The following is a 26989-nucleotide window of genomic DNA, read 5'->3' as shown; positions in this document are numbered from 1 at the left end:
TGTCATTTTAAAAGCAAGGTGCAAGCCCATCATTAGCATATTAAAAGATATTAGGGTCTATGTAATAAAGAGATTAGCATAAAAAATGGGAGGCTATTAGCAAATGGAAGACTAATTATGGCCCTAGAATTATAAAAAAAGTTGAGAAGTTTAAGCAACTATCTAAAAAATGGGAGGTTGAATGGAATGATAGTGGGTAGTCATGAAGTATATTAGGAAAATGTTAAAACACAAGAGAGAAAGAGAGAGAAAGAGCGAGATTCATTGTCCTGTTACAACATCATTAATATTCTTGTAAGAGATGTAAGATAAGTGGGGTTCCATGTTAGCATGTAATGAGTGCAATAATGTATGAGAGATTAGATCCATTTAATTTTATAAGTTCATAGTTCAATAAGAAAAAATATTTATGTGCTTGTAAGCACATGTTGAACCCTATTAAAGGTAAGCATTAGGGGACTAATCTTACCTCATTCAATTAAAAGGATGTCAAGTAGACTAGCAAAGAAAAGAAAAAAAGAACCTATTGAAAGAAATAGTGAGACCAAACTATCAAGGTAAGGAAAAAAGATGACATGTGAATACTACTATGGAGAAGGCCACAATAAGTTAGGATGTCTAAAAAGATCAAATTTTGTATGAAAACTTTTTTCATACTTATTTTGTTATTATGAAAATCTTATTATACTAATTATTTTAAGTATGTGCAGGCCACTGATAATAGAAATGTAAGATCAAAGTCGAACATTAAAAGTGACAACGTATCCTTATTTGTTTTTATTGAAGAAAATGTAAGTGTATGCATTTTCTAACTTTGTTGCTATTATTTGAATTCTGATCTCAAAGTTTTGAGTTCTGATGTTGAAGTTGTGAAGTTCTAATATTGCTATTATTTGAGAACAATTTTGTTAAAGTTCTAATGTCATTGATTAATTGCCTTGTTAACCATAAAGGTCATTTTTAGAGTTCACAAGCAAGGAAAAGGAAAGGAAATCCTACTTGCTTGGCATGGGGATTGGTTTATACCATGACTAGGATAATGGGATTTTGATATTCAATATAAGTGATTACTGATTTTATTTATTTTATACCATTTAGAGTGTTGAAACGAATACTATGGATGTCATAAACATAGCTTGGAAAACTTGGTGAGCTGATTATAAGAAGGGGCATTATGATGTCTAGTTAATACATTACTAAAAAAAATTACTAGTAAAATAGCAACTGATTGATCACTACATGACCAATTTTTGCATCTACATATTAAATTTCACTTATTGTTTTTAATTTTTTGTTATTAGGTACAAAAGGAATAAGAAGATCCTACAAAAACATATGTTAACAAGAGGGAAAGAACAAGAAATTACACTAAACTCGACACAAGAAAGTTTTACATCAGCTTAAAAGAACGATTGACCATGATGATGATTCTTTACAACTAAATTTTTTACTTTTTAGGTTTTAGGTTCTATAGTTACAATATTTGAAGTAATTTTTTGTACCAAACTTGATACCAATGTACTTATTTGGTTTAATAGCTCTAGGTTTTATATTAGCAAACATTCTAGTCATTTTTTGCAACCAAATTGATGATGTTTTAGGTTACAATTCTTATAGTTACATATTGGGTTTTGAAAAAAATGTTTAACAATATTTTGTACTAGGCTTGATGTCTAGTTTTATCGCTATAGGTTAATGTAATGGAAATACCAATGTAATTGTCTGGTCATTTTTTGTTTCAAATTCAAAAAACAATATCTTGTTAAACATATTATGGTTACTGATTTCAAATGGAAATGAAAATATATAGTTTCATGGTTGCAATCATCTTCTATTTGGTGGTATCAATTGATCATATCTACTTGTGTTATTCATAGTAGGTATTAGATGAAAGAAATTGAAATACAAGTATGTGTACTATAATCAACCAAAACACAATTTTGTATTATATATACACTTTAATGATAGGAAAAGTTTTCATATCATTAAACAATATATATTATTCATACATGTATAATTACTCATGGCAAAGCCAACATACCATTCCTAACCATATCATCCTTACCCACTTTAAATACAAAATATAACAACATTAACAAACTAAACATCAAAACTATTTTGTACAGCTTTTTTTACTTTGATTCCATTTTTGCATCTAACATAGCATTTTTCAATCTTACATGTAACTCATTATTCTCAACTTTCAGTACAACAACTTCATCAAATAAATCATCATTGTTAAAAATTATTCTTTTACATTCATCATCACTTTTCAACTCAGCATTTATTCTTTTTAATGCTTTATTTTCATCCTATCTCTTTTTAAACCTCTATTGGCATCCCTTAAATCAATAATCCATAGTTTCAAATGTTCATCCTCTATTGGTTTATCATCCAAATAAAAAATTGACACTAATTTCCCTACGTACATCATACATTTCAATAAGTCAATAATCAACACAGATGTTCAAGACCATGCTTTAGACTCAATAACCAAACATCAAACTTCATATATACCTGATAGTTGCTGTAGTAAAAAAAATGCCTTCCAAGGTTATCGTCACTTGTTAAAGTGACTAGAGGAGCCTTCAATTTGGAATAACAGAACACAAACTCACCTCTATAATCATAGGTCACTAAAACAAATTTGCATCTGTTGTAAATTCAACATTCAGCCATAATTTCAAAGTTATAAAAACAAATGTCAATCTATTATCAATTTAGGGGTTAATAGTCTTTGGACTCCTAACTTCTTTAGTAAACAATGAACTCAATAATGTTAAATGTACATTCAAAGTAAAAAAAAAAGTTACCGTTCTTAGATTTATTATAGTTTTCCATTGATTTCTCTATTTTTTTCTTCAATTTCAAACAAGCTCAACCCAATCAAAATGCAAAAAAAGACAGCCAGGCCAACGTGTTACAATAAGAAATTATTGCATATGACCACAATCAATGTAACATTGTAAACTCAATCTTTAAAAAACAATTCTAATAAAAGAATATAAACTTGTCAACCCAATCTTTGTAATGTAGCAATCAAGGTTTAGGTTTCAAACAATCTCTTTCTTCAATTCTATAACAATATTAATAAGACAAAACTAAAAGATTGTAGTCAAATGGTAACAAAATTTTACTGATAAAACAATGAGAAAAATGATTCATCGTACGCATATGTTCTTATTTCTAATATGAAAGAAATCGAACATTTTTTCTTGTAGGGTTTATTGATTCATCAAAATCGAACCCTTTCCTTTTTCCAATAAATTCCTTCAACTTTTCAATTCCAAAATTTCAATTTGGGTTTCACAATTTCTTAGAACAAATGTGAAACGAAGGTTTTAGAATTGAGAATTTTGGGTTCTTTTGATTTTAAGGTTTCTAAGATTTTTTGTTTTTGTTTTTTTTTCTTTTATTTTCAAAATTAATTTAATGACATTAAGATATTATTGATTTAAGAAATATTTGTATTAATATTAACATGACTTTTTGATAATTCACGTGACGAAAATTTATAATACATATCAACATTAACAATATTAAAAACCAAAAAAAAAAAATTATGTCATTAGTCACATTAATTATTTAATGAATAAAATTTAATATTATTAACTATTAAATTGAAATATTTAAAAAATAATATTATAAAAATTAAAATTTTTAAATAATATTAATAAAATTAAATTAATATAAAAATTTATAACTCATTTTTACCCATGCAAATTATTCACCACCCAAAACCAAAAACAAAGGTGAGACAAATTTACTGGCTACAGGCGGTCACAATCACAATCTGTATGACTTTTTTGATCTCCAAAGATGAGAATTAGAACGATAAAGCTCAAAACTTTTTTTCATCTTGGATGTTTTGTCAAGTGTCAATCTAACTTTAAAAAGTCTGCAAAGAAAGCCAGAGAAGTCTCGTCCTCCTCACTTCAACTTACAAATCACGAGCTTCTTGGACCACTAAGTTTCGACCAAGTTGGTTTTGATTAGCAACCTGATCAATTTCTCTGACAAGATCCTGCCAGCACAACAGCGTCCTCGAGAGAAGCGCCTCCACCCTGTTAGATGAAAGGCCATATCGCATGCGTTGCATCTCCTGCAACAACTACTGTCCCTTTGCTTAACTTGGCTCGCAACAGGACACGTAGCGTTCGATATCTCAGCTATGTCAACTATAAGGGCTCGGGTTCGCTGAGCTTCATCATTTCCGCCATATCTTCTGGGAAACCCTCCATTGCTTCCATTGATGCTTCGTTTATGTATGCTGGGTCTGTCTTTGAAGGCCCAAATCTGGTGATTATCATGTAATTTAATTATTATAATTTTAAAATATGTATTTATTTAAAAAATTAATATTATAAATAATTTTAAATTATAATAAAATATTATTTAAAATAAAATATTTAATGAGATATTTAAATTTTAAAAATTTTTAATATAATATTTAAATTAAAATCTATTAATATAATATTTATTTAATTTTAAATAATGATAAATAAATAACTTTTTAAATATTAAATTAAATATTTTATTAAAATTTAAAAATTATTAGTGGCATTAACCCTAATAACATGATTAACTTTTTATGATTACGGGAAGTTAAAGATCGAATAAAAAACCAATAGACAAGCTTGTCCGTGACAGCAAGTTGTCCCAGTTGAATACTTTGCGAGTGACTGAGTGATATAGACGAAATTGGTCATCAAAATGATGACCTCTTTCGTAATATGTGAAGCCTAAGGTCGCACATCGAGAGAAAAGCTTTGGAGAATTTATGCCTAGAAATTTTGATATTATAGAGTTCACACCATCGCATCCAATTACAATCTGTCATGAAAGAAACAATTAATCACACGTTGCTCCAATTCTAAAGAATAAAAACCCAAAATTCATTAGCCTAGGTATGGATTGGATGGAAAATTTTGCGAATCCATATATATATATATATATATATATATAATTAAATGCTTCGTGTTGCACTCAATACACGTTTTTTTTTGTTTAAAAGTTTAAAATGAGAAAAGCTTCTTATTTCGTGATTAGAATATTTATGATTACCACAGCTCGTAAATTTTATAAAAGACTTACATTGGATGCAACTCAATGTAATACTTGTATTTTTTTCAAACTTTTTATATTTGATCAAATCAATATTTTTTTTTAGGCTCAGGGTTTCTATAAAATTAAAGTTTTTTCTTATAAAGTGATGAAATTAGAAATATTCATAAGTATATCATGTACAGTATATTGGCACTTTTGAATGTCAATCTCGAGTATACTTAACATTTAAACTCAATATTATTCAAAAAAACAATCCGGTAATGGCTCTGCTACTGCCTTAATCAGATCCATCCGTTTCAAACATCGGAGTTACCCTTTCCTGTAAAATTTATCTCATTCAGCTACACACCACACATATCTTGCAAAAAACAACTACACAGTACCCATATTGATTGATGTATTCATATCCACGTCTTTTATATATAACAATATAAACAAAAATAAATTTTTTATTTTTAAATTATTACTTATCATGTATTAAAAAAATACAAATCAAGACATCTTATTTTCTTTAAATTTAATTATTTAAAATTTTATTTTCAAATTATTTTATAAAAATTAAACTTTTTTATTTATATAAAAATCTCAATTTCTTATAAAATGAACTAATAATCATTGTGATGATATATTTTCTTATTTATCAATTAATAAATATACATTACGGTTTTGAAAAAAAAATTACAGATTCATACCAATAAATTAAAAATATAGACATAAATATAACTGTTATAGTGGAGTGAATGTCGCTGAAATAATAAATTTACTTCAATTTATAAATACAAAAATTGAAATGCAAAAAATATTTCAAAGGATATCCAACTTACCCAAGAGCTAATTCATGTCGCTTGCCGTCATCAACTGTTATAAATTCTCCCCTGCATACCTATAAAAAATTATACAGTTTTATCTAATAAAAAATACAATAATCATTCGTAATCAATCATGATCGCTATAGCATTATTGAGTTGATATTAAATTCAAGCACATACGAAAATTTTTGTTTGTTTTTTTAAAAGGTAAAATAAATTAAATTTAATAATTTAAAATATCATGATGATATGATATAAATATAATATAAAAATAAAATATTAATATAATATAATTTAAAATTATAATAACAATTATATATAAATTTAATAAAATAAAAATTTTATATTTTATTTTTTTTATCGATATAAATTATAATATAAATAAAATATAATATAAATATATAAATTTAATATTTTATAAAATACAAATATATAAATCGTCAAGTTCACAATAAATATTTATTGATAATAATTTATTAATAAATATTTATGTATGAAATAATATATTTTATCTTTTAAAAAAATTATATTTTTAACTCTCTTACACGTTTATAGGATTTTTTATTTTTTTGTTTTCTGTTCGTCTTGGCATCATAAACCCAAAATTGAATAGTTCACAATCTATAAATTTTTGAAACAGCTTTATAAAAATGGATGATCAAATGAAGAGCAAAACCGTTAAAGACGAAAAGAAGTTGAATGAAATAAATCGTTTAAAGTTTATTTTGAATTAAAAATTTGGTGCTCCCAAAAATGAATGTTTGAAATTAATATTGCTTTATCACATATGTATGTTCGATACATTTTTTATGTTACTTAAAATGTATATTCAATAATATAATATAATTTTTAAATATACGTATATGACATAATGTGAAAACAAAAACGTGGTGAATAACTCATGTTGTTCTTCACCCTACAAGTTAGCGATATCCCCTACATCCAATCGGCTTAGAAAAGTTTCGAAAGGCGTTTTTTTTATCACCGAACAACGGATTTTCATCGATAGTCTTTTATGATCACCAACTTTTCTTCTTCATATATTAAAATTCAATTTATTGAACACAACAATTCATTGAATGGGGAGCATACGTATTCATCATTGAATCAAGAGACAAGGTATAAATTTATCATTTGTCAGTAGTTCAAATTTATTATTAATTTTTGAATTTGTGTAATTTTATCATGATACTTTAAGTTTTGCGATAAATTTATCACTATATTTTTTATTTTAAAATAAAATTGATCAGAACATAACAATTGAAAATATTTTTAGAATGTTTTGTTAAAAGCTATTTTATGATTAAAAAATAAAATTATATAGCAAAGAATAAAATATCACATCAACTGAGAAAAGAATGATGTGACATGTTATTTAGTAGAAAATATGACATATGAAGGAAGAAAAAAATTCTAAAAAAAATTGAAGTATGTGACGTTATAATTTAAAATAATTATAATAAAAGAAAAATAATATAAAAAAATTTAATTTTATGACTTTTTTTTTCCTTGTCATGTCATTTTAAAATTATTTTTTAAATTATAAAAGAGTTTTTAATAGAATATTTTATTTTTGAATTACTTTAATATTTAAAAAATAGATGATAAATTTACTTTAAAATTAAAAATATAATAGTAAAATTGAATCGGTTAAAAGATTAGTAAAATATTTTAAGCACTCACATAAATATAAGCCCAAGATAAATTTAGGTTTTCTCCTTGAATCAAATGTTTAAATGTTACCTAATAAATTTTATAAGGTTGAGAAGGGGTAAGTAACCCTAAATAAATGTATAAATCCCATCGATTTTTCTCATCACATAGTACCTCTAGACATTTTAATTTCAAGTAAACGAGAATTTAAAAAAAAAAAGAAAAAGATAGCAAAATAGAAATCAGATTGAAGGCTAAACTTTTAGCAATAGAAACTGACGACAACGATATTCGGCAATGGAAGAATTTACGCTCAAACATGCACTGTTTGAGCTATACGCTTTATTGTTGCCAAGCTACTATGGAATACATACGCATATATATAAATATAGTCAGATCAATGGAGCAGCACTCAACCATAGCCATGATCATATTCAAACCTAATTATGCAGTCGACTGCTAAGTCGCAAAGAGAATGGGGGTGAAGCGTACAACTGGAACACACTCCAGATCATGGGCTCTGGGAGCTGTGAGTCCAGGCCGCTCAGGCATGTCAACAACTCCACCAGTCTTCGGCGCAGCCACCTTCCAGTCAAAGCACTGAATCATGGCTGCCAGAGTGGTGGGAAGCTCCTGCATCGCTAAAGAAATAGCGGGGCAGCCCCTCCTCCCTGTACCGAAAGGCAACAGCTGATAATGTAAGCCTTTAACATCTATAAGCCCTAAATTGTTATCGGCTTCCTTGCATTTCAGAACCTTTCAGTCTGAAATTTGAACGGATCGTCCCAGACTTTAGGATCCCTGCCCATACCCCAAATGTTTACAAACAGCAAACAGTCAGCCGGGATTCCGAATCCGTTAATTTTGCATTCCTCAATCGATTTTCTGCTGATCATTGGGATTGGAGGGTGAGCCGAAATGATTCTTTAATTATGGCTTGCAGGTATTTGAGACGAGGACTGTCAGATTCTTGTACCAACCTGCCTTTTCCAACAACTTGATCAAATCTCATTTTGAGCTTTCATTAGCACTTCTGGGCGGTCGATGAGCTCTGCCAAAGCCCATTCAAGGGCTATAGCAGTGGAATCTGTAGCCGCTGTCAAAAAATCCTACACAACTCACAAGGCAATCAACATCACTGCCGTCAATTTGCTGAATAAAGAGATTACTAAACAAATGAGTAAATATGTAATGTAATATTGGCGTCTGAATTTTATGCGTTTTCATTAAATTATATCATATCATATTATTTGTAATGTAATATTGGTGTCTGAATTTTATAGGTTTTCATTAAATTATATCATATCATATTAGTAATGAAATATAAATTTTTATAAATTTATAAAATAAAAGTTTATATTTAATGTATAAATGTTATATATTATTAATCTCATATAATAATATTAATACATCATAAAAATTAATTTTTGAAAAAAAATAAAAAATTACCAGTCACTAAAACATGCATATACGTTGTTATTAACAAACTCTTCAATTAGGATAGAACTTAATAAATCCGAAACAATGGAGAAGATATCATAACGTTTTAATAATCTTAAATAAATTTAAAATATATATATTATATATATATCTGAGACAAATTTTAATAAATAAATTAAAAACAAAATATTATATATATAGGACAAATTGTAATAAATATATTAAAAAACAAAAAAATTATATATATGAGACAAATTATAATTCTTATTTGAGAATACATTATATTAAAAGATCGATTGATTTGAAAGAAGTTACAAATTTTTTCTCAAAATTTTATTGATAGATATTTAATTTTAATGTTTAATTTAAGATAATTTAATTATAAGATAAAATGATAAATTTTTAATACTATCCAAAATTTTAGAATTAAAAGCACATCTCTCCATGTAATATTCTCCCTATAATATTTTAAGATTACAGGAAAAAAATAACATTATTTTTAATTTTAATTTGAATAAAAAATTATAAAATAATTATTATTCTTTTAAAAAGCATTTTTTAAAAATATTATTTAAAGTATTTTTATCAAAAAATACATTAAATAATCCTTTTAAAAAAACATTAAAAGACTAGAGAATGATCAAATCTATGATCTTATGATTGATAACCATATATTCTAATCCATTAAGGTACTTTAATTTTTTTGTATTTTATTTTTTAAATCTTATAAATAATGAAAAATTATTTAAGATATTTTTTACCAATATGCCTTAAATAATATCTTTCAAAAAATTAAAAAATATTATTTAAATAATACTTTTTAAAAAATTAAAAAAAATTATTTAAAACATTTTCGGATAAAAATACTTTAAATAATTGCTTGATACATTTTAAAATGGATTATAAAAAACATCTTAAATAATTTTTTTAAAAAAATATTAAAAATTATGTAAGATATTTTTGATTAAATAATCCACTTATATTTTTTAAATGACATTCATTTAAAAAACTTTTAGATAAAAAATATCTTAAATAATTTTTTTAAAAAAATAAAAATATTATTTAAAGTATTTTTAATAAAAACATCTTAAATAATTTTTAATATTTTTTAAAAAATATTTTATAAATAAAAATAATTAAATAAAATATTTATTTTTTTATTATTAAAAATATAATTTATCGATTGAATATTTATTATTAATAAAAATTAATAAAATATTATCATCATATATATCCAAAAAATTATGATTATTATTTAAAAATTAATATATATAAATTTTTTTAACCAAATGAATAAATTTAAATATAAAATATCTTTAAAATAAAAAAAAATCTCTATTCTTTCTCGAAAATCACTTTTTTTTTTAATTTAAAATTTCGCAAATAATACGTACTGCAAGTGTTACAACGTGAGACTGCAACCTAACACAAGGTGAGTGTGATGTTTGACGTAAGTGCATTAGGAATGATGACTTTTCGTGTAAATATATGCAAAAATAAAAAGCATTATGATTTAAATAAAGATTATTATTTGTTGGGTAGGTGTGAAGACTTTAAATTTTATAAATAAAAATAATATAATGTTACATATTGTTTTATTTATTATATAATTTATTAAATTTTCTAAATATCGTATGGAATATCTGATAATTTTTATCTCATGGTAAATATTGAAAAGTTTCACCGAAAGTGTAGTATGTAATTTTCTTATAAATAAACTTTTTTTAGATAAATAAAATTTTTTAATTAACAAACTGTAATGAAATTTAAAATATTTCTCAAATGATTTGCACATATTTTAAAGAGAGAAATTCTTATATAATATTAAGATTAATTCCTCGACACTTAAAAATTTTTATTCTTTAATTTTTTTTTTAAATTCTGACTTTCTCTACTTAAAAAATTGATAAAGTTTACTAAATCAAATAGTTATATGATGCAAATTATTATATTTTTAATTCTAATGATCAATCTTGCTTTAAAGAAAATGAGAGTTCAAAGCTAAATTTGAAAGATATACTGACCAAGATTAAGCCCTTAATATGATTTCTGGTTAATAGCATCTCCGAGTGGTCATCCTCCAAGACATCAAGCATCATATCTAGAAAATCTTTTACTTGATTATCGCTTTTTCCATTTTTCTTGTTTTTTCTTACTTCCTCTCGATCTCTTATAATCCTCTCCAACAATGCATCATACCTTGTATGTGTTGGGATTTGCCTTGAATCTCAGAATCCCACATCGAAAGTTAAGTAAATTTGAATTTGTCTTGTATCCCACATCGGGAGTTTAGTAAAGGTATAAAGGGTTTCACCTTTATAAATAAGATGTTTTGGTTTTAATTTAGTAACCCCAGAGAGTTAGACACCAAGAGAATAGCTAAGTGAGTAGGCTATTAAAGGGTGTTATTGGGTTTTGGGTTAAGTTTTGAGTAAGGAGTTTTAGGAGACTTTTCTCATTCTAAAAGTCTCACAATTGTAAAGATTTATTTGATAGTTGATTAGATTTGGAGTAGGCCATTTTGAGTTGGGCTGAACCAAATATATTTGTGTTTTCTTATTCTTGATTTGAGCTTGTTATTTTGTGTGTGATTGCTGCGCGTGGGTATTGTTGTTTTTCCCAACAAGTGGTATCAAAGCTGTGGTGTTCCCCAACAAGTGGTATCAAAGCGTGAAGATTGAAGATTGGTTTGTATGAAGCGTGAAGACACAAGAGCAGAGAAGATGATTGTGAGACTTTCATTACAAGTGGAGCCAAGCATGTCTGACATGAAGATAGATGATTGATGGAATTTGAGTCAAGGTGGAGATTGTTGGGAATAATGACTCAAATCCCATAAGAGATTTGTTAAAGATTTGTTTGAGATTTGTCAGATATTGCTTGATGGACAAGAAGACTTGCAAAAGAAGAATTCCAAAAGAAAGAGGATTCTTAATACGTAAGTTTGATTTGCAAGAGAAGAATTCTAAAAGGAAAGGGATTCTTAATAGGCAAGTTTGACTTACAGGAAAAGAATTCTAAGAGGAGAGGGATTCTTAATGGGCAAGTTTGTATGGTTATAAATAGGTGAAGTCTCTATAGGGTTTGATATGAGAAAAAGATGTAAGAGAGTTGTAGGGTTTTATGGGATAAACACCCCATAGGAGTATTGGGGCTCTACGTCTTATGGGTGTGTGTGTTTGTTTGTGAGTGGACTAGAGGAGACTGAGAGGGTCCACATAGGTATGATGTATGGGAGCATATGGGTATGTGTTTGGTTATGTTGAAAGGGTGCACAATGGTTTGGGTTTGTGTTTGTTCGGATTGAGAATACTCTATAGGACTAGAGGAGATTGAGAGTGTCTTATGAGTATTGATTGTTGAGTAAGGTTGATGATATGATGTATGTTTGTAATTCTCTACAACTAGTAGATCTTTTTTCTCATCCGTGGATGTAGGTCAGTTGGACCGAACCACGTTAAATTATTGTCTCTTGTGTGTTTGATTTATTGTTTGATTTTGCTTCCGCTGGTGTGATTGGATTGGAGGCTTTTAGCCCAACAGTATGTATGTCCTCAAATCCCTGTAGATCTAGGTTCTTGCAAATCCATATAATGTCGAAGACATTGAATTCCCCGAAGATCTCAGTCACTTCTCGGACTAGAGTTCTGACCCCATCCGCCTGGTTTCCAGTCCCAGAACACATCATGCTCAGCACATTTGTGATATAACGTTGTTCGTTAATTTCAACAGCTCTTGAGTTACATTCACAGTTTCACCTGCTTTAGATTTGTCGAGAAGAAAGCTTATGAAATGATGTAATTCCTGGGTTCGAACAGGAAGAAACTGGCCAAGGGTTCTGTTGCCTAGAAGCTCAAAAGTGCTCAACTTTTTTATGAATTTCCAGTACGGTCCGTATGGTGCAAAGGCAAAGGAAGAGTTGTAAGTAAGGTGGTCAATAGCAGCAGTGTGCTTGCGGGCAGAGAAGGTGAGCTCGTAAGCTTTAAGAAGCTCTTTCGCAAGCTCAGGGTTGGAAGCCACAACGCACTCCACAGAGCCAAGGCGGAGATACATCAAGGGGCCATGGGTGGAGGAGAGCTTGTTGAAAGTTTGATGAATGAAGGGGCTGAGGAGGTGGAGGTGGCCAATGACTGGTAAGGCAAGTGGGCCTGGGGGAAGCTTGGGACGGTTTTTGATGGAAATTATTGTTTTAACTGAAAGAAATAACGAAACAACGAAGAGGGTGGCAAACGACAGGAATTGGAGCATCATACCCATCTCAACTATTTCAAAGACCTCAAAGGAACAGGCTTTTTTTTTTTTTTTTTAATGATTCAATTGGCTGAATACACAGGCCTCTTCACAATAGAACGAGCACTGATCACTTGTATTTATATTCCATACCATACCTACCTTCATCCAAATTCTCTAGTATCTGTTCTTTTGTCTTTTAATTTTTCTTTTATCCTTCAGCCAGCAGTATTTCGTGATGGATTTATATTTGGTATATTATTAATATATAAAATTATATATTATTAATAAATTATATAATAATAATTTATAAAAAATTAATTTTAAATATAGCTTTAGAATTAAGTTATTTACTTTTTAAAATTTAAAAAATAAATTTTTATGAAATGTTATTACGTGATACATTGATAATGTAAAAAAATTATATATTAATAGTAAATTCAATACAAACTCATTTCATTTTTCATATGAATTATACTTAAGTTTGACTTTACACAATTTTAGATATTAAATTTTGATTTATTTTATTATTTATAAATTTTTTTTCTAAATTAACCTTAGAGTTAAAAAAGTGAATAATTATAATCAAATATAATTAAAAAGTTAAAAATTATCTTTTAAATTTCAAACTTGTTACGTCTATTTATTCTATTAACAAGATCAATTCTTTTGATTTATTCTATCAATAAGATCAATTCTTTTGATAATGTAGCTAATATACATTCAATTATCACATCACTTCATTTTAAAATTGACTCGACTTTCGTTAAAAAAAAAATTCACCCGATACCTTTATTGACATTCTATCAAGACATCACTTTAAAATTGAACTCTTAACCTCCAATTTAGCTAGAACCATTAAATGTAATACATTCTTGCTAGAGATTATAAAATGTAATTTGTAATCACACATATAAATTTTCTTTGAACTTTATATATGTTCATCATTAACTATTAATTATCTCAATCAAATCACTATCATTCTTCTCGTATATAAAATAAATACGAGACCTAAATATGTAAAACTTAAACATTTTCTCCATTGTAGCTTTTCAACACACTTTACCTTATTCTTCACTTACCATATTTCACTAACTTGAACATCAGAATGCGTCTAAGAGAACTAACTCCCGACGCCTCTTGACTACATTTTCTGGCTGTAGGTCCAGGTTTACTCACCATCAACCTCCAATCAGTTTCCTGTCAGCTAAAACACCTAAACATACCATCCATAATTAGCGCCGCCTATAGAAGATAACAACCATGTCTCACCCTCACTCTTTTGAAATAGCAAAACTCACCATGAATGCAACAACCCAGCCTACATTGTCTCTGACGCAACAACTATGCTACTAATCCCCCATAAATCCCATCACCATGCCTTCCCTAGTGGAACCCACGGTATGACCCTATTTCTCCATTCCCCAATAACCTAATATCATTAACTGCATGGACTACACAACCAGCAGGAGATTTTCAAAACCTGATGGGAGTTTTATCTCCAAACATACATTAACTCCCTCGTTAGCCCACAGCACTACAGTTGGATGCCCAAACATTGCATCCCAACCACTTCCTGTGCAAATTCAGTCTTCACAACAGATTAATGCCACTTATTGGCAAAATATTCCTTCTATCACTTCAACTACCATGTTACATTACCACCTTCGCAAATCCCTATATACCAAACAAACACGCAACCACCCCCACTAGAGTTTTATGATGCATTCATAAACCAAATCCAGTTATTAAATGCTCAGATAGCCGCCTAACAAAAAGTGTCTCAACAATACCAACAAGCTACCTAACAACTCTCGTAAGAAAGACCTAACCTAACAAAACTTTACTTCTTCTCGGAAACCACCACAAATCCCCACCTAGCCTGAAAATAGTAACCCCCAACCCATCTAAGACAATACATACCCTAATGAAGCAACAATACAAAACCCAACTCCCATTAACTCTAACCTAAAGAATGAGTTGGCAGCACAGATGGCTACCCTACAAAAAGAGCTGTCTAACCTCAAAAAGGGGAAAAAAAAAAAACAAAGACCTATAGTGATTAGAGGATGACTACAACCTTTTAACCATCCTCATCAAACAAGTCGATGTCCCTACTTCCCTTAAACTTTCTAAAGAAACCTATAACGGGGTCACTAATCAAGAAGACCATTTGAATCATTTCAAGACTTTTTTGGACTTGCATAATGCCTCAGATGCAGTCAAGTGCATAATTTTTCCTACAACATTACGAGGTAAAGTCTGTACGTGGTTCTACACAATGACCCTAATAGCTATCGACAGTTTCAACACACTTAACAGGCAATACCTGGCCCACTTCCTCAATAGTAAGGCTGAAGTGCGCTCCTCTGCAAGCTTATAGGTTGTAAAACAAAAGCCTGATGAAACCCTATGGCAAAACATGAAAAGGTTCAATGCGGCTATCTTAGAGATTAAAGACCTTAACACAGAATGGGCTATTTAAGCTTTTACTTATGAGGTAAGACATAATCACCTCATATAGCCTTTAACAAAAAACAAACCTAAATAGTTACACCAGCTCTATGAGAGAGCTCAATACTTTGTTTAAACTGATGAACTTAGAGTTGTAAATAGGGCTAAAGGTATGTATAGTGCCTTGAATGTCCACGAACTAATAACAAGTAGACAAAAAACCCTAGCCAATGGTTTCATGACAACAGTCAATCCTATAATCAATCCAAGATTAAAAACTAGTAGTACAGCACCAGCACCAGCTGAAACTTCTAGCCATAATCTAACCACTACCAAACTATAAACTGGACCTTTAATGCCATCACCTAAGGGCCTGCCTAAGGAATCAAACAAAGGTCTAGCCAAGCAAGACCAATGCCTAAAAGACCTGATAACTAGCCCCTACCAAAATGACACTGTAATCACCACTCAATAGGGGCACCCCACTAACGAGTGCATAGCCCCCAAAAATAGATTGAAAGGTTGGAAGGCCTAATTAATAGTCAACCTACTCGTCATGATAAGGGTCAAAATAATTTACCACCCTACCTGCAATAGAACTACCCGCCTGCCAACAGGGTAACGGTTCTTTATTACAAGAAGACGAGGCTAGCCAGGCGCAAGCGGCTGGCAAGTTTCATGTCTATGGGATAATCCACATCATCGTGGGGGCAACAATGGACTAGTCCAACAATAAATCAAAGACAAATCCTACTTACGTAGTGTCAAGGCCATTGACACGGCACCTAAGAAAAAAAAATGGAAGACTGGCGTGTGGAACTCTCATAAAATTGTACGGATATCCAAGTCGATAGTGGAAACAACCCATAGTGGTCTTAGCGACCATCGCCAACTTTCAGGTATAAAGCTCTTGATCGATAGTAGAAGTGCAATAGACCTCATACAATACCAGGCATTCAGGTTAATGAGATTTTCACATAATGATCTGAGGCCATCAGGGCCCATTCCCATCACTGTAAATTTTCTTGTTATGGATCCACCTTCCAAACAATCCCATCACTGTAAAAGGATCTATTACTCTGTCAGTTACCACAGAGGATAGCGAGCACACGCTCACAACTCTAGTAGATTTTTTTGTCATGGATCAACCTTCATCATATAATGTAAACTTTGACAGGCCACTAATAAAAAAGACAAAGATGGTCACCGCCATTTACTATCTCAAGGTCAAATTTCACACACACCCCGAAACCCACCCGCAGTACACCTCATCAACCTTGCCTTAGCCCAAACCTTAGCATTGACAACTTGTGTGTTCACGATGAGACTAGAGAGTATAAGGCTCATCCTGTCGAGCAAATAGTGCCAGTGCAGTTGTATCCTCCTAATCCAAAGTTAGTCACACAAAAAGGTTCCATTTTAGACCGTAAATAAGAGGTACACTGCATCGATTCTTGCAACGCAATGTTGATATCTTTGCCTGGTTCATCGTAGACATTGTAAGTATAGATGAGCGTGTTATCGCTTACCAGTTAAATGTAGATCTAGCCATCAAACCAATAAAGCAAAACAAGAGGCATTTTGCCCTCGAACGGATACAGACAATTTGAGAGAAGGTTGATAAACTGTTGGTGGAAGGATACATCAAGGAGGAAAATACCTAGAATGGGTCGTCAATGTTGTAATGGTGAAAAAGGCAAACGAAAAATGACGAATGTGTGTAGACTTTATAGACTTGAATAAAGCCTGCCTTAAAGGATAGTTTTTCTCTACCTTTTGTTGATCGGTTGGTCAACTTCTTTGCCGGTTACAAGTACTTGAGCTTTATGGATGCATTTTTGGGGTATAATCAAATCAACATAGTCAGGCTAACCCGAAGAATACATCTTTTATAACTGAAGACAGTCTATTTTGCTACACAATCATGCCTTTTAGACTTAAGAATGTAGGAGCTACTTACCAAAGGTTGGTTAAAAAAACTTTCAAGGAACAATTTGGGCGATCCTTGGAAGTATATGTAGATGACATGCTAATAAATAGTCCTTCCTTGGAACATGTGCAAGACCTCGCAGAAGGTTTTTCCATCTTGCGTTGATACAACATGAAACTAAACACAGTCAAATGTACTTTCAGTGTAGAGGCAGGCAAGTTCCTGTGGTTTATGGTTTCTGACAGAGGCATTAAAGCAAACCCTGGGAAAGTAACTGCTATCTTGGATATGAACCCCTCGTGGACAATCAAGGATATACAAAGATTAACAGGGCGAGTTTTAGCCCTCAATACATTCGTAACCAAGTTAGCCGACAAGTGCTTCCCACTTTTCAAAGTCTTTCAAAGTGTTACTAAGTTCAAATGACATTATCGGTGTTAGAAAACCTTCAAAGAACTAAAGCAATATCTCCACTCACCTCCTCAACTTGCTAGTCCTGTCCTTGGCAAACCTTTGTACATCTACTAGATAGTATCAAATAAAATAGTGGTTGTGGTGCTCGTTCAAAAGAAAATTGGAAGCCAGATCCCAATATATTATGTCGACAGGATATTGCGGAATGGAGAAGTTAACTGACATGGCTGGGAAAGATTGCCTTCGCTCTGAAAGTAGCCATTAACCGACTAAAACAATATTTCTAAACGCATGCTATAATCATGCTAACTGACCAGCTCCTAAAAGAGGTATTGCATAAGATAGACACTTCTAACAGAACAATGAGTGTCAAGCTCAATAAATTTCACATTGAGTATAGAGTACATCGCATATATATGCTTTTTATATCTGCAACCTTTAAACTTCAAGTCGATAACATGCCCTCTATCTATATTGAAACTAGTATGTTGTAGCATTATACTTTGTATTTTGGTTCAATATCAGTGAAACGTGAACGAAAAAAAAATTCTTCTATCAAGTTTTATTCTTTTATATCAATAAATATTCTATTACCGTTACATAATGACCAATTTTCTCTCAAATCAAAAGTGTAATGTTAAAATTAAAACCAATTCAAAGATATACTAGTGACTATTATTTCCTCAAATTCAAATTGAATGTCCACATTTTCTTTTTGAAATTTTCTAAAATTGTGTCTTCTTTTTCAATAACAATAATTCTTACTTTTTATATGTTTTATATTAATTTTTAGTATTTTTTGAAAATTTTGACATTATAATTTAAGTTTATATTTTTTTTAAATATCAAAAACACTAAAATTAAAGAAAAAAATTAATATCACAAAACCTGTTTGAAAAAAATTAGAAACAATCAACTATAAAAATTATATTGAAATAATTAAGTATAACATGCATTATTTTTTTAACATAAAAAATATGTTCATTAAATTGGTGCTTCTTACGTCTTAAATTATTTTGGTGTTATTGACTTTTATGAAATTTAAAAAAAAAATGATTTTAATTTATCTAATATTAAACTTTAAATTTTTTATAAAATTAAAATTTCATAATTTTTAACGTTAAAAAATTAAAACCCTATAAAATAATTTTAAAATATAAAAAATAAAAATTTTAAATGTTAAAAGTATATATAATTTTAGAATTTTTAAAAAATTAAAAAAAAAAAAAAAGAAACGAAGAGAGTAATTTGAAGCATAAAAAATAATGATCCCTGGTTTTGAATCCACATGTTACAAATAACATATCAGAAGAGTTTTCAGCCAGCAGACCGATTCGATTTGAATGGTATATTTAACCAGGATGGGAAAAGTCTGCATGTGGAGTAGGGTGGCCTTCGCGGATCCTTTCCTTTTAGTGCTATTAATTATTATTTGGTCCACCAACATTGCGGAACCGACAGCAAGTATGCCCTGAATTAAATTGAATTCTTATATAATTTGAAATGGAATTAAATTCTTTTACTAACTACTAAAGACAAGTTGAAGTGAAATTCTCTTCCTTCAAATAAAAAACTCCTCGGTTTATGTGAAAGCTGATTCTCATTTGGATGAATTGACGAGAGATCAACTTACATAACATTACAACATGCATGTAGGCATGCAATTATTCCCCAAACAAAACCAAAAACAAAGATGAGATAAATTTATTGGTTACAGTTGGCCACAATCATAATCAGTATGACTTGTTCTCGAGAGAAGCCCCTCCACCCTGTGAGATGTAAGGAAGGACACAATGCATGCATTTTACTTTAGGGCCTTCTCCGTTAATTTTATTTTAATTTTAAAAATATATATATTTAAATATTAATGTAAAATAATTTTTTAATATTTTATAATAAACTAATAATCGAATGGGCAGACTTTGCTTTTAAATTCTCAACCCAATCCATCGTCATCTCTATTTAATTATCTGCAATGTAATCTTTCAGCAATTTTTCTTCAATATAAAATTCACTGAAATTTAAAGTTGGTGAGTCAAGTAATTTCCTTCTCTATGACTTTTTGTTGCCTAAAGTAAAACAGTTTTGCTAACAAAAAAAAAAAAAACAAAAGACAAAATGGCTTCAATAGGTCTTCAATTCATTATAAATTTATTTTTAAAATAAATTAAAAAATTAAAACAAAAATTAATATATGTTTTAAAATAAATAATATGAAAATAATGCAATTCAAAATTTTAATAAATGTAAATTTAATAAAAAATATATATTTTATATTTAACATAACAATATCAATTATTATTCATTAATTTTTATATTTTATGTATAGTTAACACAAAATAAAACAACATAAATACTCTATTTTAAAAGTTATTATTGACCGTTGTCTTAAATAAATGAAAATCATATATAACAAGAAATAAGACTTAGGTATGGACAAATAAGAGACAATACAATGCAGAATGATGGACAAGCCCAGCATTGGCACCAACTTTATAGAAACAATAAACAGAGACACCAAAAATTGTGTATCAACCACATTAATTTTTCCTTTCCACTTCAGGAAATGATATCTCTGTTATTGAATTCTCCACCTCAAAAACTAAGAACCCAATTGGCAAATTAAAAATAAAATAAAAATTACGTTGGCTTAATCATTCTCCCATCTTGAAGTTGAAGAATGGATCCCAAGTTACGGGATCGAGAATGATGAAAGCACCTGACATCCAAAATGCACGATGTCAGCTGGTAATGGCTCTGCTAATGGCTTAACCGGATCCATCCGTTTCCTGTAAAATTATTCTCATTCAGCTACACACCACACATATTTTGGTAAAAACAACTACACACTGCGCATTCATTTGATTGATTTGTTCACAAACACGTCTTTTATATATAATAATAAAATCCAAAATTAATCCAATTTTTAATTCAATTATTTTACATAATTATCCGTAAATAATCACATTTAGTAAATTTAAAATTTAAATGTCAGTAACAATAATTTTTTTATTTTCAAATTTATTTTCAAACTAGGACTTATCATATATAAAAAAAATACAAACCAAGACATCTTCTTATTTTATTTGAATCTAATCATTTAAATTTTTATTTTTGAATTATTTTTATAAAAATTAAACTTTGATTTATATATATAAAAAAAAAACTCAATTTCTTAACAAATGAACTAATAATCATTGTGATGATATATTTTCATATTTATCAATTAATAAATATGTATTATGGTTTGAAAAAAACTACAGATTCAGACCAATAAATTAAAAATATAGACATAAATATAACTGTTATAGTGGATTGAATGTTGCTGAAAATAATAAATTTACTTCAATTTATAGCTAAAAATTGAAATGCAAGAAATATTTCAAAGGATATCCAACTTACCCAAGAGCTAATTCATGTTGCTTGCCGTCATCAACCGTTATAAATTCTCCCCTGCATACATATAAAAAATTATAAAGTTTTATATAAATATTTGATTTAATTAATAAATACATAATTTTATTATTTAAAAGTATTTTAAATTAAAAACAAACATGCATAAACAACAGCGAAAGGGTATGACTAACTGTAGGATTTTGTCCTTTGAATTCGTGTAACCATTTCTTGACTTAGTTCAAATAAATTCTTATATATAATAACTCAACAAATAGAATCCAAGGAAAATTTTAACCAATAACATCATAAAAAAATTCTAAAAAATTTTCAATATACTTTATGATAATTGACCAGTGAAATACTTGGTCGGAAAAATAGAAAACAAAAAAAATTGAATGGGCTATAAAAAAAGCTCATAAAAATAAATCATTTTAAATTTAAAAATTAATAAAATGTAATATAATTAAAAAAAATTATATAATTTTCATCTTGATTCATAAAATATAAACCACGAGGAGAACGTGTGAAGAGAAAGGGCGGTGGCCAATCCACAAGGGCCACCGCCTACAACGATGATGTCCTGCTTTTCAGCTATCTTCACCACTTCCATCTCTTTTTTACCAAAAAATAAAAATAAAACCGAGTAAAGGGCAAAAAGTTGTTGGCAAAAAAAAAAAAAGAGTGACAGGGTTTTGAATTACCACGAGTATGCTAATTTTCACTGTTCCCAAACTTTATGACAATATATTTATAATATAAATCTTGTAATAGGTAGATATACGTAAGTTACGTGAACATGTTAAGGGTGGTTCTAAATATACTACAAATTATGCTTTATAAAATTTAATATTTTTATTACAAAAATATCTATATATGAAATCATTTATTTATCCTTTAATGAATTATATTTTTAACCTTCTTACACTTCTTTAGAATTTCGTTTCTTCATTGTGTCATTCTTCCTCGTATCAAAACCCCTAAATTGAATAGTTCACAAATTATAAATCTTTAAAACAATTATTAAATTGCATAAAAATTGATGGTCAAATGAGAAATAAAATCGAAAGGGATTAAGAGCAGTTGGACGAGGTAAGTCGTTTAAAGCCTATTTTTGAATTGGAAACTTGGTACTTACAAAAATGAATGTTCAAAATCAATATTGCATTATCATATATGTATATCAATATGTTTCTTATGTTACCTGAAATGCATATTTAGTAATGTAATATGGTTCTTTGATATACATATTTAAAAACCATATTACATTACTGGATATGCACATTCAAAAATCATCTTGTATTATTGCATATGCATATCCAATAGCAAAAAAAATGTTCTAGACATGCATATCTGATAATGCAAAATTGGTTTCTTAATAGACCTCCATAATGGTGTTAGTTTTTTAACATCTTGTAATATGTAGAACAATTTAAAACTGTACTGATAGAGTGAAACCAATTAAAAAAATTTAGATATCAAATATGATTGTAATTTTTTATTTACTATTGAAGAGATAAAATTATGATAGATAGGATAATATAATAATTATCTTATACGTATTTATTTATATAAAATAAAAGGATAAAATGGTAATGAAGACTAATTATCTTTTTGGCGCAAGATTATTAAATCCTCTTAAAGTGAAAAAAATTATTTTTAATCCTTAGTGTCGTAACGTCTAGATTCGGGGATCTATCGCTAGACATGGACTTTTAGGGAGTCGCCACCAATCTTTTTTTATCTAGGTGCGATTGGACACCTAAAGAATCTGTCCTTTCAGGGAACACCTAAATTTAAGGGTCCCTAAAAGAATAGGTTCAGGTCTGCTAACCAGAACAGGGTTCGGGAGTTCGGTTACGTGTGAGGAAGGTTATAGCACCCTCACAACGCCCATCAAAAGATGGTACCAGCTTAAATTTGTGTTATCCAAAAGCCTTAAAATTTTACCAAGTAATTAATTATTGGAAGTTATTCTCAATTGACTCTAATACTTTTAGCAGAAAATTAAGAAAATTCCCTCACCTCAAGAGTATGCAAGAAAAATTACTGTTTCACTTGCAGAGGCTCCGTCGTCGGATTATTTAAAAGAAAAAAAAAACAAAATCAAAATTAAGATAGAAAGGAATGAAAGAATAATTTTTTTTTGTAGGAAAAATTGATACTTTCAACTTTTCCTCAAAAACCCTTTTTTTGAAAATTTATTTCTAAGGAAAATTGATACTTTCAACTTTTCCTCAAAAATATTTTTTTTGAAATTTTGATTTTCAAGGAAAATTGATACTTTCAACTTTTCCCCAAAAATATTTTTTTTGGAAATTTATTTTTCTTTTAAGGAAAATTGATACTTTCAACTTTTCCCTAAAAATTATTTTTGGAAATTTATTCTTAAGGAAAATTGATACTTTCAACTTTTCCCTAAAAATATTTTTTTTTGAAATTTATTTCTGAGAAAAATTGATACTTTCAACTTTTCCCCAAAAATATTTTTTTGGAAATTTATTTCTAAGGAAAATTGATACTTTTAACTTTTCCCTAAAAATATATTTTTTTGGAATTTTTTATTTTTATTTAAAGAAAATAAAATAATAAAAAATAAATAAAAAGAATATTACATAAACCTAATCTAATAAATAAAAAATAAAATAAACAAATAAACAAAGAAAGAAAAAAAAAAAAAAAACCTGGAGCGGCTCGGCTCGGCTCGGCTTAAGGAAGAGAAAACGGCTCGGGGGGAGCGGCTTGGCGGCTTGGCTCGGCTCGGCTCGGCTCGGCTCGGAGGGGGCTGGCACGCGCGGGTCAGAAAGCGGGTCGACGCCCGGGTCGGGTCGGGTTCGGCAAAACGCGCGGATCCCCTGGTTAACTTAAAGCCCAAAACGACGTCGTTTTGGGAGGGTATAAAAGGCAATCCCCTTCATTTTTTCGACAGAACGCTCCTCCCTCTCTCTCTCTTCTTCTCTTTTTCTCTCTCTTCTCTCTAAAAATCGAAGAACACCGGTGTCGGAATCTGGAAATTTCGCCGGAAGTTGGCCGGAAGATCGTCGGTTTCTGGGATTCTTGCCGGAAACTGGGTAGGTCACCGGAAACTTCAATGTTCGCCAGAATTGTTGCCGAAAAATTCAAATTTCGCCGGAATTTTCGCCGGATTCTGGAAATTTCCCAGAAATTTCCAAAAAAATTTTTCGTCAAAAATTTCTAAAATTTTTTTCTCACTCCCAGACCACTGCTAAACTTTTCCTAGCTTCCTATACGCCTCCTTTTCTCTCAAATCAGTAGCTTTGCTTACTGTTTTCTGTGTGTCCTGCATTCTGTTCCAGAGTCCCTTTTATAGGGATTGATCGGGAGTTCCTGATCAATCCCAATTCCTCCTTAGACGGGAATTCAATCTTTGAATCCCACTGGACTCTTCTGATTGAATTCCCATTTCCAATGGGATTCTTCAGCCTTCAATCTCAGCCCTCCAAAATCAAAATCAAATAAAATAAAAAACTAGATAATTAGAGAAGATAAATCAGCAGATATTATAGGATAAATAATAATAAAAAAATATATCAGATATATAATTAGATAAGTAAAAATACAAAAATGAATAAAATAAAAAAGATAAATATATATATACATATTAGTAATAATACATAAATAATAAAATACACATAAATATTAACAAAAAATAAATAAATAAATATATACATATATTAATACATAATAATAATAATAATAAATAATACAATACATAAAATACAAAAGAAGAAGAGAAAAAAAAATACAAGATAAAATTGAATTGGGCTTACCCATTTGGGCCAGGCCCAATTGATCTGGGTCCGGACCCAATTGGGTGTCTACACTTAGGATAAAACTTATATTTCTTATTATATTCTTAAAATTATATTAATAATTTAAATTGTATAAACTTTTAAAAAAATAATTTTGATCAATAAATTAAATTATTTTATTTTAATTTTTGCACACATTAAACATAAGATATGATGAAATTATTTAATCTAATTTTATCCATAATATCATTTTATCCTATTATATCGTAATCTTATGCACCAAACATATGCAAAATTTAATAAATAAGATTTGAATTTTAAATTTACTATAAATTATACGTTAAAATACATGTAACTATGATTTTCATAATTATTTTGAAATTTATGACTATGTTAAACTTGTAGTTAGTTTAGTAGTGAATTTGAAATTTATTTTCTTATATTATAATTTCTGTTAGTTGTTTATCTGACTATAATGAATGGAACTCGACATATGAAACTACCATTAAACATTTAAATGTTTGCATTTGAATTAAAAAATGTAACTATACACATCAAATTTTATCCAGATTGATCAAAATTGACTCGAATTGCATTCATATCCAATTTGAATTCTATTGGGAATTTTGATCACATTTGTTATATATTGGATTCAAATATTATTATTATTATTATTTATTAATCATATAAACAAAAAGTCAAAAAAAAAAAAACCAAGAAAGTCAAAAAAGAAAAAATCAAAATCAATATAACAAATAGATACTATAGAATTTGTTTGGTACTAAAGTAAGTTCCAACGATTTGCCGTCCCAAATTCACACCAAAAAATGCAAATTTTGTCACAAATTTTTGAAAAAGTTGTAGCAAAACTTTTGGTGGCAGGACTTTGAAAAAATGTCCCTTAATCCAAGATTTTTTAGGATTTGATTTCTTATGCAAACTCTATATTTCCAATACACATAGAATAATAGTGAGAGAGCTTGGAAACCGTATTAGAGACAAAACACACTACTTAATCATCCACACATGGCCTTGCCAAACTAGACATCTACCACAACCAGCACACACCTGAAACCATCACAACCAGTAACATCCTTATAGCCTTCCGTCAACCAAACCCAAAAATAACATGTCGCGATAAAAAAAAAAATTTACCCATGACACATCCTAGGAAAGGAATAGTAGCAGCATAAAAAACAAAAACCTCATCTCCAAATGGGGAATCGACAACAATAAAAAAAGACAACAAAAAAATAAAAAAAAGTTTTTGGTTTAAAAGATTTTGGGTTTGGAAATGTTTTTAAGTCGAATCTAAGGAAAAGATGAGGGTCTTAGCCATGGGAAAGATATAGTGAAAACTTGTGAAATTTAGAGCGGTAGTGGAAGAGATTTTAGAATGTTTGTATCCCAGTTTAATGTTAGATCTGGGATGAATCAAAGGTTATTTTGTAAGACCAAGTAGAAAACAAGAAAGAGGAGATCGAGAAAATATTTTTAGAAAATTTTTAGGTATTTTCTAGCTCTGATGACCAACAGTCGGTGGTGCCCTATACGATAGCCGTTGCCGATATTTGGGCAGCCTTGAATTTTTCAGTGGGTGTTTTGGTTCTTAGGGAGAGAGAAAGCAAAGAAAAATGAAAGAAAAAACTTTTTTTGGGGATTTTATAGTTTGAAAGAAACAAAGGAAACGACATTGTTTTGGGCATGGGAAAGTCTACATGTGGACCTAGATTTGACCCAGGATCTGCATGCCTAACCTTTTTTAGGTCTCCTTGAACCACTAGGCAAATCGTTCTAGACCAGCCCAAATAATCTAGAATCAATTC

At 29.3% G+C, this 26989-nt stretch overlaps 2 pseudogenes; both read right to left on the bottom strand.

Annotated features, from left to right (window-relative positions):
• Window positions 1–3770: 3770 nt before the first annotated feature.
• Window positions 3771–5922, bottom strand: LOC149517998 (monooxygenase 1-like; annotated as a pseudogene).
• Window positions 5923–7988: 2066 nt separating this feature from the next.
• Window positions 7989–13301, bottom strand: LOC149517997 (cytochrome P450 93B2-like; annotated as a pseudogene).
• Between the last annotated feature and the right edge of the window lie 13688 nt (window positions 13302–26989).

The sequence above is a fragment of the Durio zibethinus genome, chromosome 7, assembly GCF_047325235.1.
Source record: "Durio zibethinus cultivar Kanyao isolate XHJ-2024 chromosome 7, ASM4732523v1, whole genome shotgun sequence".
NCBI lineage: Eukaryota > Viridiplantae > Streptophyta > Magnoliopsida > Malvales > Malvaceae > Durio > Durio zibethinus.
Note: the sequence above shows the minus strand (reverse complement) of the source record. Positions and strands in the feature narration are given on the sequence as shown.